The sequence below is a fragment of the Alosa sapidissima genome, chromosome 21 (genome assembly GCF_018492685.1).
Source record: "Alosa sapidissima isolate fAloSap1 chromosome 21, fAloSap1.pri, whole genome shotgun sequence".
Classification (NCBI taxonomy): domain Eukaryota; kingdom Metazoa; phylum Chordata; class Actinopteri; order Clupeiformes; family Clupeidae; genus Alosa; species Alosa sapidissima.
In genome coordinates, this window is record NC_055977.1 from 30510739 (window position 1) to 30528486 (window position 17748).

The 17748-nt window shown below is 43.2% G+C and overlaps 1 long non-coding RNA gene across 2 annotated transcripts; it reads left to right on the forward strand.

Moving 5' to 3' along the window:
* The first annotated feature begins 14182 nt into the window (after positions 1 to 14182).
* Positions 14183 to 17428, forward strand: LOC121695596. Of its 2 annotated transcripts, none has more exons than XR_006026118.1 (5): positions 14183 to 14786; positions 15548 to 15691; positions 16673 to 16800; positions 17111 to 17161; positions 17317 to 17428. It is a non-coding gene; the product is annotated as an uncharacterized LOC121695596 (long non-coding RNA). The 2 variants fall into 2 exon arrangements; XR_006026119.1 differs by having other exon boundaries at positions 15552 to 15691.
* Positions 17429 to 17748: the final 320 nt, after the last annotated feature.

Below are 17748 nucleotides of genomic sequence, written 5' to 3' on the forward strand. Positions count from 1 at the left end.
ATGCTCACTAATCCTAAATAAACAACTTTATTTGCTTAAAATATAGTGTAAGATGCTTGTGAAAGAAAGATATATGCAAGTGACAAAAACGGCAAGTTCACTTTAAAACTGTTGGACATGAAAGGCCACATGAAGATGAAATTTTCAGTCAACTGGCTTCTCTCTCAAAAGGAGCCCTTGTCCAATTCTAGGAAATGTGAATACATTAAATTGCAAGGCAAATTTGATGAGCTATAGAAAGAGCTAAAGGAGCTTATGTAAGATCTAGAGTGAGATGGCTGGAAGAATGGGAACAAAAGTCGGCCTACTTTTTTAAACTGGAAAAAAATAAAGCCCTTCTCACCACAATAGATACGCTTATAAATGATAAGATAGCTAATAGTCCTAAAGATATGTCTACCTTTTGCCACAGTTTTTACAGGAATCTATATAGATACTGTAAAGCAGGCCCGGGGTGGGTAATCGGGAGAATCGGGAGAATTCCCGGTGGGCCGCTTCACTTTTGGGCCGGTCGAGGAAAAAAAAAATATTGACATTTGTCACGTTAGTCTATCTTCTCTTAAAGTAGGCTATGCACGTTCCGCATTCTGTGCATGACACCGTTGCCTCTGTATGGGTTGTAGCCTACCATGTGAGGGAGTTCTCCCATTCCAAAAATAGTTGGTTGGGTCCATATCGCCCGACTTTTCCAAAACGTTTTCTCAGATAGCCTACGGATAGCCGGGCCGGCCCTACAGTAGCCATAAGCGTCAGGAAGGATGGATGTAGAAAGAGGCCAGGAGGGATGAAACTGCCAGGTAGAATGCTGCTAAATGTGCCAAGCTTCCAGATTACAGACAAAAGTGGCAACTGGTAAAGAGAGATAGGCAATGATTAGCCTATTGACAATGTAATTATTGGGCTAATATTGTACGTTTGTATAGCGTTGTCAAGCTATTCGCAAGCAACATATTAAATTACTTAAAAAATTAGCCTTTTGTATCCGATTCATAGACTTTGCAGTATGCAAATATTGATAACAAAACTGAAGCATGATCTGTGTAGGCCTATAAAAATTGTAGCCTCTGAGCAGCAGATCAACCAGTCGACCACTGAAAATGATGAGCCCGAAATTAGTGATGAGGAGGCCATGACTACAGGGACAAGTAGAGAGGATAATTTATAGTTATTTAATGTAAGAAAGAGCAATTATGCTACATGATAAACATATATGCCTTGTTTGCTCAGAAGAGGGTGTAGTAAAGGAGTAGGCTAAATCAGGTGTTCCCAAACTTTTCCACGACAAGGCCCCCCAAATACCACTAGGTTCTGTTCAAGGACCCCCTTGATATGTTATTAAACCCATCTATCACTAGAGCTATCACTCTACAATTATTCCCAGTCATTATCATCATATATATTGTTCAGATATGCAACAAATTATTATAATGGCATTGTATAACAACCCTCATAGTAATAGGTATATTTTACATTTTTCAAATTTATTTATTTGTTGCTTTTATGTTTCCTTACAACTTGCTGAGGCCCCCCTGACACCCGCTTGCGGCCCCCACTTTGAAAACCACTGGGCTAAATCACCAAACAACATTAGGCTATACTGTAGCCTACCCGTGCAAAAACATAGCCTAAACATTAGTTCAATATGCCTCTTTGTGGAAGCGTGGGATAGGCTACATTTCAAAGGCTTTCTTTCTTTCTTTCTTTCTTTCTTTCTTTCTTTCTTTCTTTCTGTTTTTGTTAACTTGTGGAATAGTGGAATATTTTTTGTTAACTTCTCAGTTGAAGTGAATTATAACCTTTACACATTTTTTGAAAACCATGGTACTAATAAAATTTACAGGATAGTAAGAGCTGGGCTTTGTACATGAACTCGGGACTCCAATGTGAGGATGCACAAGATCTGAAAAAAAAAAAGATTAAATAAAATGTTCCATCAATTGACAATCCCTTTTAACTATGCCATGATATTCAAGCCCACTTGTGGCTGCTTTACCCTCAATTACATGTTACTTGACTATGTACAGTTCCATCTCGACCTTGCCACGCACTTCAATTTAATATCATGCCATGGGATAGTATGTACTTACAGATATTTATAGAGAGGAACCATGTGATATATAAACCAGCAGTACTCTGCAGTACACTATCATGGTTTTCAAATCTAATTTGCTTAATTGTCATGATATGAGAGTATTATTCTAAATTTTACAAGTACAAAAGTTGATGGGAGAGTATTATTCTAATTTTTACATGTACAAAAGTGCAAATTAATATATTTACGGAAGATTAAGTATAATAAGGCACATTGTTTTATTTCTCGAGTAATGAGTTTGCATCGTGGATGTTCATGACTGCCATATCAGCAATATCAGTAGCCTACGACGGGAATACAGTTTGTGAAGGTGTGCGTTGATGAAAAGTAAGTTAGCCGAGAACCTGTTAATTGACCTACAAAGCCAAAGTGCAGTAACTGCATTTTTTGTGAAATTCACTTTTTTACACCAATATAAAATGCCATATCCTCCGTTCAATCTATCAAATGGTAGCCTAACTTTTTTTCTCTGTTCAAAACTCGGTTTACACGAAGACGATAGAGTTTCTTAGAAGCTGTGAAATTTTACCAGAAAGGAACGTCTTCCCTTCTGAAAGTTGACACAAAATCAAACAATGATCATTCAACTTCAACTGAATAGCGACAGGTTTTGGTAGGCATGTAGACTCAGCAGACGTTAAACGGTAGCCTACAGTTATAGCCAGCGTCAGTCAGCATCATGTAACATTAATGGTGTTAAAGTCATGAATCCTGTAACATATTATAACATAACAGCGATGGCTTATTCGAAGACGATCGGGGGCCTGTACTACGAAGCGGGGTTACTGGCTTATCTGGGTAACTTCGAGAGTAACTTGATCACGTGTTGCGTAACTTCCCGATTAACCCGTACTACGAAAGGTGGATAGGTTTTAACCAAGGTATGCTGCCATGGCAATTTACGCTGCATCTCAAACCTGCTCCGACCAGGGGGGTATTCCATCAACCTCGCTAAAGGCCAAACCTGGCTTATTTCGATAAGTCTCGCTAATTTTAGTGAGAATTCCGTTCCATTAATGAGGTTAACGTGAATCCCAGCTTGGTAACCATGGGAATCTACGCCACAGAACTAACCTGCTATGTAGCAGGTTAACTTTCATACTAAATTAAGCTGTGTTGCAAAAAAAAACAATCAGTCGGAAAACGAGTCCAAAAAGATGGTTCCGTCAACCTGTGGTTTCATCACCTAGCCTACAACTTCTAAAATAGAAGTAGGCCTATAGAATTTTTTTTTTTTTCCGACAGTGCACCAAGAATGGATTTACACATTCACTACCTCCAAAGAATGTATGAAGATTATACGATTAAACATGTTTTAACTTCACATGCGTGTGGTTCTAGGAATCGTGCTACTCTGCGTCACTTACGTTCGGTGGTGGTGTAACGTGCAGCGAGACGGTATAGGAAAGGAATTACATTCTTGCGTGTTCACAGGTTCGCTTCCCAGAAGTATTAAGGCTACATTGTTTATCACCTTGATAATGGCATTTTTAGTTATAATCTTTGATGAAAGACATATGTCTACTGCTGATAAAGGGTCATGCACATTTGGCTGTTCAGTGACAAATTGCCAGTGGGCTATATTATATCTGATGCAAGCCAAAGGATAATTATTCTGTAGCCTAGGCAGCTAATAATTAAAACTGCTTCATGTGTCGACGATTGTTCATGAATGTCAAATCAACAGTGTGCTACACAGATCAAAAACTAGGCATAAATTGAATTGAAAGCCATTGCATTTCAGATAATTTTATTTCAAACACTTTGGGACTTATGGGAGACAATAGGCTATTATGTTGATACTAATTTATTTTATGACCACCTAGACAATAATTTGGAGTGAACTCTTTTAATATAAGAACGTAGGCTATAGATAGTTTTGAATATATGGCAAAGTTGTTTTTGAGTTTATACTATTTATTCATTCACTCGTTTTGTTCAAGCATAGACTGTTGGCTAGTCTATGTGTTCAAGAGTGAAGCCAATCAAACTCGCAATTGATTTCAAACCATTAGCATTGTTGTTTTAAATGTAGGCTATGCTTTCATTATTCTCCAATTTCTGTAGGCAATCTATTTTTTTCTCTCGATGTTAAATTTGATGACTTTCGATGAAAATCCTGTAGATGGCGCTTGCCTATCGAACAGAAATCATCTAGTATTGTCTTAATTTTACGACATATATCGTCTTTTCGTCAATCTACTGTTTTGGTCTACTTTTCTACCTCGTGCACGAGCAGAGATGTAGCTGAACTAAACCTCGCTTGAATAAACGAGGCCAAGATGTCGCTAACTTGAGTTAATGGAACGGCTTCAGCCCCAAGTGAAGGTCTACGCTAGTTCAAGCCAGGCTATTTCTGTTAAAAGAGAATTCCGGTGTGATATTGACCTAAAGAGTATTGAAACATGAGTGTGAACGTATGTCTCATAGCCCATCTCGGCTTGTCCCCTGCACTCCAAAATCTGGCGCTAGTTAGCCGATGCTACCAACAGCTTTTTCAATAGTGGTGCTTCGGCATCGGGCTAGCCATGCAAATAAATCACTGTTTTACACCCATTTACGAGGCTCAATGTATCTCCACACTTCATTTGTAGACTTCCGAGAGCCCTGACATTTAAAACGAGACATTGAGAACTTTGAAAAAGCACGTCTAGCCTACGTCTTCGTAGACAGTAGCCTAGGCTACACCATTAGGCCATCTTGAGAATAAAAGACTTCACAGCTGCTAACGATCATCCTCCACAACCATGAGGATAGGTAGGCTAAACGGTCGATCGTCGCCTTTTTGCTTCTTATTGTAAAACCAACTGTTAGGGCCTACAGAAGTGGTCGGCATCCCGGTCAATATTTGGGGGCCAAGCAGCGAAGCTGCGAGGACCTCATTGTGTTTCTACGTTTTCCTATTATTATTATTATATGCAATGGGAGTCTATGGCAGCCCATAGAACATTATGGTAAAAAGTTGGGAAATTTGGCACACTGATTGGGGACGGTCCCATGATTCATGTCACCAAGTTTCATGTCGGCAACTCGAACCCTCTAGCGCCACCAACAGGCCAAAGTTGGACGTGCGTTCATGCACGTAACTTTTGACCTGTTGGTCCGATTTTCAAAAGTCAGGTATTGTTGGAATCCTCGGACCAAGCCGAGTTCAACACACCCTATGATCATATGATCATCATGATGGATTTTCCGCCATTTTGGATTTCATCAAAAACACTTAAAATGTATCAGGGGTCACATACTTTCTCTGATTCCCACCAAATTTGACACAGATCATCTTCAGACCAAGCCTCACAAAAGTTATCACTTTTTGTCTTTGGAAGTATTACCGTTCGCCCGTAAAAGCCAATCAAAATTTGCGGCGAAACCGCCAAACAGGAAGTGAGCTCATATCTCAGCAACCCTTGCATGTATCAAAACCAAACTTGGTACATTGACTCATGACCCCATCAGGAGGACCCTCAAGAAATTTGGTGACCTTTGACCTCTAGGGGGCGCTGTAATTCACAAACATGCCTTTTGGCCTGTAGCTGCTACTGTGCTTAGAATTAAATTGTACTAGTGGTGTCTGGTAATACTGTGAAAGGTCCTTAGGTCAACTGAGGGCAACTTGTCACATCAATATAATTTATTCGGCCGCCATATTTGATTTGATCAAAAACACCAACAATTTCACACAGGTCACAATTTCTGTAGGCCAAAATCAAAACATTGGTGAACGTTCTCAAGACTACCAGACAGTGAAAACAAAAAATACCTCTCTAACCAACGTACCAATTTAGCTGAAGTTAGCGATGCAGATGAAGTTTAGCCTAGGCTACCTGTTGTGGAGAAATATGGCCAGCTCTGCGTCAGACTTGATATTCTTCGTTTGACGAAGACGTCGCCATATCAGCAAGCTCCTCCGATGTCCACTTAATTTGTTTCTTGTTTTAATTTTGCCTGCCTCTTGTAGGCGTTCATGACTACAACTGACAGCTGTTGACAGTTGGCCTTTGCTAATTTGGCAACCCAAATAGGAGGACGCGCTAGCCCATTATTAATACGCTATTCTTTAGAATTAATCGTTCAAAACATAAACGAAAATTCCAAGAGATTCCGCCCCGTTTTCATTTTTTTTTCATGGGTTTTACGGGGTTCTACGGGTTAGAGTAATGTTGTCAAACAAGCCATTACTTCAATTCATCGTGTTTCCTTACTCTCTGACAACATATGGGGATCATTTTTGGAATGGTTACAGTTTATTTTCCATTATTTCCTACATACTTTAAACCTTTAAACCTCATACCTAGCAAATAATTTAACCATTTAAACTATCCACCTATTTAACTGTTCAGTCATTCTAACTATATTAAACCTCATCTACCTAGCAAATAATTTAACCATTTAAACTATCCACCTATTTAACTGTTCAGTCATTCTAACTAACTATATTAAACCTCATCTACCTAGCAACCAATATAGTTTGTTTTTACTCTGTATGATATTTTACATCATATTTTTTGCATTTTCATGCACTGTATTTCCTTCAGGAAATGCGTTTCTAGTTTTATATACAATGCTGGCAATGCTGAAAACGATTAACATCCTTATTTATCTTACTTAGGCTACATTGAGTTGACTGTGTGGCTTAATCCACAGGTGTGGTGGAGCACTGTTTCGTTATGGTTTGCTAAGGACTAGAGCTAACCCTTTGCTTTAAAATAGTGGAGATCTGGGACGAGAGAATTCATCTAATTTAACATAATTACAGAAAACGTAATCAAGATTGAAAGACATTTTTCTGTGTATCGGTGTTGTGTTAATCCCACATATGTCATTTGACTGTCCTTTTCAACTCACGCCATGTCTGCCTGCAGGCGAATTTTTTTTTTTTTGCTACTGGACTGCCATTGGCTCATTTGCGTTCGATGGGTGGGGTTTTGCGAACGGTCAATTACGTAGGCCTAGTTGTACTTCAATGAAGAGTTTATACTGCCAACGAGGTAAGGGAATGAATATTAGCATAGGACTAAAAACTTTGTTTTTAGCCTGATCGGGAAGCTATCTGACAACGAACTTTTGTCCTTAGTTTCCACTATGTATTTGATACCCAGTATGATTGTCAGTATAGCGGTGAATATTGATATCATTATTATGGTTTATTTAGTATGTTTCTATGCATATTAATGTCATTAGGAGTTAACTATCTCCTGATGTTAGTGGGCATTGGACTTGGGAGAAGGATGTCCCCCACTTAGAGCATAGACCTCTCCGGAATAAGTCCCGCCTCCGAAACAGCCGTGTCCACCCAACTTCTGGGTGTCGAATGTCTATGGGAAATAACATGGCGTTTCGAAATATCATACGGTAAAACATCTGTAGATGGCGAAGTAGAAAAAAATGGTGGGCCGATTGGCCTACACACTTCTGCCATCTAGTTTCCACTGGGTTTTTTGATTGTCGGTGCCGTTAAAGTAGAAATATATCGTAAGTTACGCATGTAACTATGGATCTGTGAGACCGAGGATGACCGTCACTAAGGTCTAAAAAAGGAATGATCACCTTCGTTCTACCTATCACCAAGACCATATGTCAACAAAGTCATGCCCTCCGAAAGCAGAACGACTCGAGCTTGTAAATAGCGGAGATTGCTCCCGATTCAGCCTCCTACCTTGAGCGCCTCAGGATGGTCCGAGCGACAAGGATAGTGACAGTCATCCCTCGGTCTCACAGATCCATAGTTACATGCGTAACTTACGATCTGTTTCGACCTCACTCTGACCGTCACTACGGTCTAAAAAAGGGATGACACATACCAAAGAAGTAGCGAGGAGCTCTAGACTAACCATTAAAACCTCGCTCGGTCACGGACATGAGGGCAGCGTCGCCAACCGGAGCTGGGCGAGTGACGTCCACCCTATAAAACCTGGTAAAAGTGCAAGGCGTCGTCCATGAAGCCGCTGCACAGATATCGCTTGCTGGTACCCCCGTAAGGGCAGCCCAAGACGTAGCCATACTCCTGGTGGAGTGAGCCCTTGTACCCGAAGAGACTGGCATTCCCAGAGCCCGGTAGGCATGGGAAATAACCTCAACCAGCCAATGCGACAGCCGCTGTTTAGAAAGCGGTAGTCCCTGCTTCGCCGACCCATAACAGACAAAAAGTTGAGTGTGTTCCCTCCTCAATGACTGCGTACGGGCCAGATAAGCTCTCAAAGCCCTGACTGGGCACAGAGTGAGCAACCTTTCGCGCTCTGCCTGTGAGGCAGCAGACGGCTGGAATTGGGTCAGCTCCAGAACCTGGTTGATAGACTGCCGACTTAGAACCTTAGGCAGGAAGGCTGGATTAGGCCAAAGTGACACGCCAGTGCCCCCTGCCTGCCACCTCAGGCAGTCTTCGCTGACGGAGAGGGCGCACAGCTCCCGACGCACTTGGCCGAACAAAGAGCCAGGAGAAAGCAAGTTTTAAGAGACAAAGATGGCAGATCTGCATCTAAAATGGGCTTCAGTAAGTGACATCAAAACAGTGGGCAAATCCCAGTTTGGTGCCCGCAAAGTGCGAACTGGACGCAACCGGCGGGCCCCTTTTAAAAACTGACCAATCAGTGGATGCCTACCCAAGGGTCTGTTATCCACACCCTGGTGAAAGGCTGAAATGGCCGAGGCATAAACCTTCACAGTACTGACCGCCTTGCCTTGATCCAAATAGGACTGCAAGAAGCGCAAAACTTGTGGCACAGGGCAAACCGCTGGCTCAAGACCCAAGCTGACACACCAATCCGAAAAGATCCTCCACCTGAGTGCATAGCAAGCTCTAGTAGAAGGAGCCCTTGCGTTGTTCAGAGTCTCCTGCACAGACTCAGCTAGCTGTTCAATGACGGACTCTGCAGGGGCCAAACCCACAGGCACAGGGCACCTGGGTTCGGATGCCAGATCTGCCCGTCCGCTTGGGACAGAAGATCCGCCCGGCAGGGTAACTGCCATGGCTGACGCTGCAGGAGCCGGAGAAGGTCTGGGAACCAAGACCTGATATGATATGACATGATACACCGCCGAAGTGCTGTCTGACCTCACCAGAACATGTTGGCTTCGCAACCCTGGCAGGAACCTCTGCAGGGCGAGATGGATGGCCTTCAGCTCGAGGACGTTGATATGCTCTGACGTCCAGGAGGGAGGCCACACGCCCCTCGCTGACAGCCCTTCTCAGACAGCTCCCCAGCCTGTCAGAGAAGTGTCTGTAGAGATGACTTGCCTCTTGTGAGGAAGGCCCCCCAGTGGAACACCCTGGAGTAAGAACCTCCTGTCCCTCCAAGGACGCAGGGCTCGGATGCAAGCAGGAGACACCCGCAACTTCACATGCCTGTCGTCCCTCGGGTGGAGCTGAAAGGCATTGAACCAACACTGCAGGGGGCGTGCCTTCAGCAGGCCCAATGGCAGTACCACAGCTGCCGCGGCCATTAAGCCCAACAGCCTCTGGACGTTGTGGGCGGTGACCAGTCTGCCCAGCCAAAAGCCTGTCAGAGCCTCGGTCAAGCTGTCTGCCCTCCGTGGAGTGAGAGACGCCGTCATGCTGACCGAGTCGAGGAGGACACCAAGGAAATCCGCCTGCTGGCGGGGCTGCAAGTTGCTCTTTTTCCAGTTGACCGTGAAACCCAGGGCCTGGATATGGGTCAGAACTGCGTCGGTGTCGTGCACCACCTGCACCTGAGATGGGGCACAAATTAGCCAGTCGTCCAGGTACGGTAGGATCTTTAGGCCCCGGACCTGGAGGGGGGCTAGCGAGGCTGCCACCACGCGAGTAAAAATTCTGGGGGCCAGCGAAAGGCCAAATGGGAGGACCTGAAACTGGAACACCCTGCCTTGGAAGGCGAAGCGGAGGAAGGACCTGTGTGCTGGGCAGATAGGGACGTGGAAGTACGCGTCTTTTAAATCCAGAGACGTAACCCACTCCCCTTCCTGGATGGAATGAATCACTATTCCAATGTGGACCATTTTGAATGGCAGCACCTTGAGGTACTGGTTCAAGGGCCTGAGGTCGAGGTAACCTCCGTCTTTTTTGGGCACAATAAAATATTTGGAATAAAACCCAGTGTGCCGTGCGTGCGGCGGTACTTCTGAGACGGCCCCTTTCAGAAGCAACTCCTGGACCTCCTTGACAAGCACGGAATTTAAAAGGGGGTCTTTCACAGACGTCATCTTGACGCCTTCCCAGGCGCCCCCAAGGGAAGCCATGTCTGTCATAGGGGCCTGAAGACCCAGGATCTTGGAGGCACTCAACACCCATAACATCAAGGAGCCGACGGGGACCTCCCCCGGCACCGTGGATTCATCAGTTGGCTCCACAATGTCTGAATGTAGCTCATCCAGGAGGCCGTCCCCGCTTACGTCATCGATCGTAGAACGAGGGGCATGGAGCGACAGCATTTCCACATCACCCAGATCAACATCTGCACCATGGCTCTCAGGCCTGGACAAGGAGCCTTCCTGGCCAGGGGGCAGAGAAGAGGATGACGTGCCCTGGAGACCCTCCAGCCAGTCCATCCTCCTAGCCAGAGCCTGGAGAGCTGAGAGAATCTGAAGCGACTCCGTGCCATCACCCTCGGTCACGGCAGCTGGAGCCGGGCGCTTAGCAGGTCCAGGGACCTCCACCTGGCCATGCCTGGAAGGGGACTCATGTTGCTGGTTCCGTTTACGCTTGTGCGTATGCTTACGGCCATGCCTATGAGAGTGGGACGGTCGGTCGGGTGAGTGCCGCCTGTCCCGTCTGCCCTCACGCACGTGGCCACATGCCTGGTCAGCCCGGCGGAGCCGTTCGTCCCTAGGAAGGTCACAGGCTGCGCTGCAGAGGCTGTCGACATCCTCCAGGAGGTGGGCGGCCCCAAGGCAAGCGGGACACTTCCTATGCCCGTCATTGGGGGCCATCGCGGCCCTACAGACTCTGCAGTAGTGTGAACTCAGGAAAGGCGTCAACAAGTTAAACAAAGTTGAACGAAGTTTCCCGAAAAAAACACAGGTTACTGCCACATGCAGACTAACAAACACAGTCAAAGCAAGAAAGCAGTGAAAGTACGTACTCACGTCTCACAGGTCTCAGATGAGGCGATCAAGGTGAGAGGCTGAACCTGATTTCTTGGGGGGTGATCCAGCACGAGTGTGGAAAGGACTCCGAACTATCACTGGCTTTGAAAGAAAGTCCCCTCCTATGATGAATGTGAGTAAAGCCCTCCCTGATGAACTTAATGCTTTTTATGCTCGCTTTGACATGAAAAACACAGATTATATTGGACTAGCTGCAGCATGTGAAGCAAATGAGGATGCACCTTTCTGTGTCTCTGAGGTCGATGTGAGCAATGCCTTTAGGAGGGTTAATTGTAGAAAAGCTACTGGACCGGATGGAATTTCTAACAGGGTTTTGAAATCCTGCGCTGCTCAGTTAGCTCCTGTGTTCACTTATATCTTTAACACATCATTGGCTCAAGAGACAGTTCCTACTTGCCTCAAGCAGTCTGTTATTGTTCCAGTACCGAAAAACAAAAGTCCATCATGTCTGAATGACTACCGCCCAGTAGCCCTGATGTCTACAGTGATGAAGTGTTTTGAGAAGCTTGTGAAAAACATTATCTGCTCATCCCTCCCTGCCTTCGTTCGACCCCCTCCAATTTGCTTACAGAGCCAACAGGTCTACAGAGGATGCCATCTCAAACCTCATGCACACCACCTTAACTCACCTGGAGGAGGGGAATGGGAATTATGTGAGGATGCTGTTCATTGACTTTAGTTCAGCATTCAACACGATAGTACCTCTCACCTTGGTCACAAAGATGAAGGCCTTAGGACTGAACACCACCCTGTGTCACTGGATATTTGACTTCCTCACCAACCGTTCACAAGTGGTTAGAGTGGGGGGTCTGACATCTGACTCATTAACCATCAGCACTGGTGCTCCCCAAGGCTGTGTTTTGAGTCCACTGCTGTACAACATCTACACACATGACTGCAAAGCCAACAGTAGTCATACCTCCATCATCAAGTTTGCAGATGACGCAGTGATCTTGGGCCTGATTAGTAACAACAATGAACAGCTCTACTTGGATCAGGTTGATGAGGTGGCACAGTGGTGTCAATCTAACAGCTTGACACTGAATATCACTAAAACCAAGGAAATGGTAGTGGATTACAGAAGGCAGCAGCAGAACTACAGTTACACCCCACTAATGATCAGCGGGCAACCTAGAGAGAGTCACAAGTTTTAAATACCTTGGTGTCCACATTACTGAAGACTTAACATGGACTGTTAACACTCAATATGTTCTGAAGAAGTCCAGACAACGACTCTACTTCCTTCGTCAGCTAAGGAAATTCAAAGTTTCTACATCCATCATGACGGCCTTCTACACTTCAGCGGTTGAGAGTGTTCTAACTGGTAGCATCATCACCTGGTATGGGAACTCCACAGTTAGAGATTGTAGTACTCTGCAGAGAGTAGTGCGCTCAGCTGAACGTACTATAAGAACTCAACTCCCTGCTCTACAAGATATCTATTCCAGAAGAGTACTCCTAAGAGCCCAAAAGATTCTGAAGGACTCTTCTCATCCTAACAATGGATTATTCCTACCGCTGAAATCAAGAAGACGCCTATGTAGTCACAAAGGCAGAACTGAGAGACTCAGGAGAAGTTTTTATCCCCAGCCCCCCCCCCCCCCACACACACACACACACACCTACATGACTTTTAGCACTTTTACATCCCTCTCCCTATGCTACAGACCTTTTATTTATTTTCTTATTTCATCACACGTCAAAACACACACACACACACACACACACACACACACACACATATATCTGACTTTCTCCAACTTTTGCACATCTCCATAGAACTTTTTATTTATTATTTTTGATTTCTCCTCCATCTACCCATCTACCCATGTCCTTGATTGCCTAGCCTTTCTGCCCCCACCCCCCACCCCACCCCCATCCCCAACACACACACATCATCACTGTCATCACCTCACATACATACAGCACACTGCTTGCTACAGTAAGCCTCCTCTACATACTTGCTGCACACTGCCCCCCCTCCCTACATCCACAGCACATTGTCTTCAGGATCTTCTCCAACACACATCCTCTACATACTTACAGCACACTGCCCCCACCTACCCACACACACACTACACACACACAGTCACTGCTCCACTCCCCTTCCGCCCACACACACATCTTCACTGTCATCACTCACATACATCATACATACAGTACTCTGCACATTATTTCATCAGGAAGCTTCTCCAACACACATCCCCAACATACTTACAGCACACTGTCCCACCCCCCCCCCCCCCAATACACAGCACATTGTCTCATGAGGAAGCTTCTCCAACACACATATTACACACTGCCCTCTCCCCACATACACAGCACACTATCCCATCTCCCCTGTCATCCCCCCAACACACACACCAAGACCCCTGGCAGTTGGGTTAGCCCCTTGAGCCGTGGATCTGCCCAAGGTTTCTTCCTTGGTAAGGGAGTTTTTCCTTGCCCCTGTTGCTCTTGGGTGCTCCTTGTTGGTGCCCCCCACCTTTCTTATGCAGCCCTTGCCACTTAATCTACTAAACCCCTTCTACTGCACTGTTTGTTGGTTTGGTGTGTTGGAGTCCCATGTGAGAGATGCATGTGAGAGATGATTAGATGATGTTGGTTGACTTGGGATGTCAAGTATTGTTTAGTTGTACCTTATATAGCCATATGATTTCAGTTTATTGTTGTGAGTTGGGATCTGTACTGATTTACCCCATTTCACGAATTACTCCATTTTCTGTTTGTTTCCTCTTTGATGCAGCACACATACAAGTAAAGAACAAAAGAACAGATGAATTGAAACTCAAATAAAGTTCATTTGTGTTGCACCGAAACCTGCCATCTCCTTGTCATCACTCTATACCATTGAGCCTTCTGACCGAGGCTCTGCCTGCTCGCCACACACTTACGTACTCTACCTCAACCCACATCACCCCCTACAGTTCCTTTAGTTGGGTTGTGGAGGTTAGCAATACTGTTGGGTTGTGGAGGTTAGCACACTATAACGTTACAGCACAGGGTATCCCATACAGAAAAATCAAGGGAAAAAATATATTCACATATATGCAGCTACATCCAGCTTATATTTAAATAGATGGCTACAATATATTTAATACATATATAGTACAAGAATGTAGGCTATATATGCAAGTATATGTGGGACCCAGCAATGTAACATATATGTGGATATCGTGCATGAACATATATAGTGAATATATTCAATTAACTTATTTGCACACAGGCAGTGATCGGTGGGGTTTACAAAAAGGCTACCTTCAACTTCAAAATACGTCACTACCAACGTACTCTAAGGTCGTTGGAATAACAGTTAAAATGTTTGCAGCTTTTTCACTACATAAGCATAACTAACAGCTACTACTAGTCCAAATGTAAAACGTTTGCTCTGGTTAAGTGGATTGGCGGGGAGTATGAGGGCAAAACCAGTATTTTGCCGACTGACTGCATTAGTAGACCTAACGTTAATGAGGAATACTTTTTCAACGGCTCTGGATGGGACAACATCTTGCTAGAAAGTTTCTAGTAGAAACTAACGTTATGTGGTGGAGGGGAGGAAGGCGGCCAAGAAGTAGTTGGCCGGTTTTCGAGGCCATGGTGGTCAAAATTGCTGGTAAGTAGATCTTCATTGTATGCTGAATTGCTTTCATATAACATTTGCATAAGTTAATGTCCGAATTAACAATGGTATTATTGGTGGAAGCTGGAAGCTAACCTTTGCTACTTTCTGTAACATTAACGTTAGCATAAATTAGCCAGCGCTAGCTATTGTTTTACACCTGAAAGGGGTTTGAAAAATAAATTCACTGAGAAACGTTTGGACAATTAATGAAAACGACTTGTAATGACCGTGAAATACGAATTTAACCTGTCTCCCTGCCATATTTGGTAGTATATTTGCCTCTGGCATGTAGATTGATAGGCATAGATAGAAGCTATCTTATGATTTGTCATGCAAGGCAGAAAATGTCAAGTTTACGGTTAACATTATGATACTAGCCTAAGGTGTAGACATTCTATTAGGTTTAGCTAGCTAGCTGCTATTGTTGCATCATGGACAACACTTAGAGCTAACATTTGCTTTTTTAGATAGGATGTAGTGCTAATGTGCTGGAGAGTATTAGAGTGGACGTGTAGAAATTGAAGACACAAGTACTGTGCTTAATTTCATGGAAATGGTATCGCAAGTAATGTGTTTTGTTATTGTGCACCATCAAACTACTTTGTCATGCTTTGTGCATTGACATTCTTGCAAAACCCTTCACACCCATGCTAAATTATGGAAATGTAAAAGTTGAATTGTATTGAAAAGTACCATGTATGGTCATGTAGTATATTTGAGCACTGAAACCCCCCTTTTTTTTTACATTTTAGAGAGTGAGGCAACACTCGAAAGCTACATCAAGGACACCGGAGGATGGACCAGAAGACCTGAGACCAAGACGACCCAAGCCCAACCCATAGTATGCTTCACTGACAAATGTTGATGTTGATGCTTCATCATCACATAGACCAAAGGTAATCAAAACTTAATGTTTACTTATGAATATAACTTTTTTGTTAAAGGTCTATTTTCGAATGCAGAACATAATCTTTTGTTTCTGAGAATTTATACATTTGTTTGAGTAGTTTTGATCTTTTTGAATAAAGAAATCAGCTTCAAGCTACTGGGGACACAAAGTGAACTGAAAATATACCTTTCCAAAATACCCCATTGGATGGATGGTCCTCTTCTCCTCTTTAGTATACAAAAAGTTAATTTTAAAGCATTGGAAAGATTCAGAGGCCCCATCGCTACAGCAATGGAAGGGTCTAATGAAGTACTATTTAAATATAGAAAAATCAATGTTTGAAGATCGGAACAAAATACAACAATTTAACAATGTATGGCAGACGATATATGAAGCCTTGTAAATTAAGTGGCTAAGTAATAAGAACTAGGTATGACGACTGAGAGCGGGAAACCAAACGTGTGTGTGTGGGGGGGGGGGGGGGGGGGGTGAATGTGAAATATGGATGAGTGGGAATAAATGTTATATGGGTAAATGGTATATGTGGATGAGTGGAATATGGATAAATGGTTTATTTGGATGAGTGGTAGCATGGAGAGCAAAGTATGTGTATGGCTGGGAAGGTGTGTATGTGAATGTATGAGTACTGTATGAGCATGCATGAGTGTGGGTTAAGATCCTGTGGAGTAAAGGAGTACTGTTACTAGTACGATTTGTATTTTGATGCTGATATGAAGTTACACAGTATATGCTGGTATATGTATTACTTCTTGATGAAAATAATAAAAAATAATTATAAAAAAAAAAAAGAAAATATACCTTTCCAACCATATCTTTCTATGATGGTTGGTACAGCTTCCCTACAGTCTCAGATAGCAGTCTCGGAGACACTTCATGAGTGGGAATATCCCAGGACATTACATATTACGCGAGTATACCCTTTACCAACGCCACTCTCATTCATGCTGTAAATTCTGTTCACTTGCAGGTTTCAGAGAATGCTGGTAGAGTGTGAGCTGTGGGAGATAACCAAGAACTGACAACCACCTACAGAAGAGGTGGCGATAATGGCTCTCCAAGAGGAGGTTGTGAGTCTGAAGGCTTTTATTCAACAAGGTTTGTAGAGTGTTTTCATACAGATGTGAACTTTTACATTAAAATTTACATTCATTAACTTTAATGAAATAGCAGCTTCTTGGTTGTACAAGTTTAGTAAAAAATTGAGGATGAATCTAACTTTTCCTTTCAGTGTGTATCTGTATGTTTCTCTCTTCTGTGTATATGATATATTAGTTGTGTTGTCTCATGTAAAAGTGTTAGGCTGTCTGTGTGGACTGCTTCACATTTTCGCCTCACCATCATATATCTTTTCTGTGTTAGTAAACTGTAACTATTTGAGGTCCTAATTGATTGTGCTATTTTTTAGGAGGCACTTAGAGGGAATGCCTGGACCCTGAGAGGACTAAGACGATAATTGGTGAGTTTATTTTATTTGTATGTCTTTCTCTCCAACTCACTTTGTATTTATCTCCAATTATCGTGATAACACAACATTGTTTCTGCACTTTAGCATCTGTATTTGTGTCACTAATATTTTGCATGTTCTATTTGTATATGTTCTGTCTTATTCAGAGACCACCCTGAAGCAGTTCCCAGGCCAGACACTCACTCCAGATTGCTGGGCCAGGCAAGAAATGCCAAAGTGACAGAACTGAGGTTCCATAACAAAAACAAAGATTTTCAATAAAATAGAATAAAAGATAACAGAAGTGTTGTGTGATTCTTCCTCTTTATACTGATACTATGGTTGATTTTAAGTAAACACAATAGTGACATATTTATTGATCAATGTGGAAAATATCAAACCATAGTAGAATATGAACTGTATTAGAGAAATATATGTCTGAAATATATAGATCATGTGATCAGAATCTTTATCAAGGGTCATGTGATCATTCTTCTTAGTGTCATATATTTAAATATATTTAATTATATGCATAAAATATAAGAAAGTGGCCAATATTGAATATTTACTTATATTTTGAAATATATTGATACATGCAT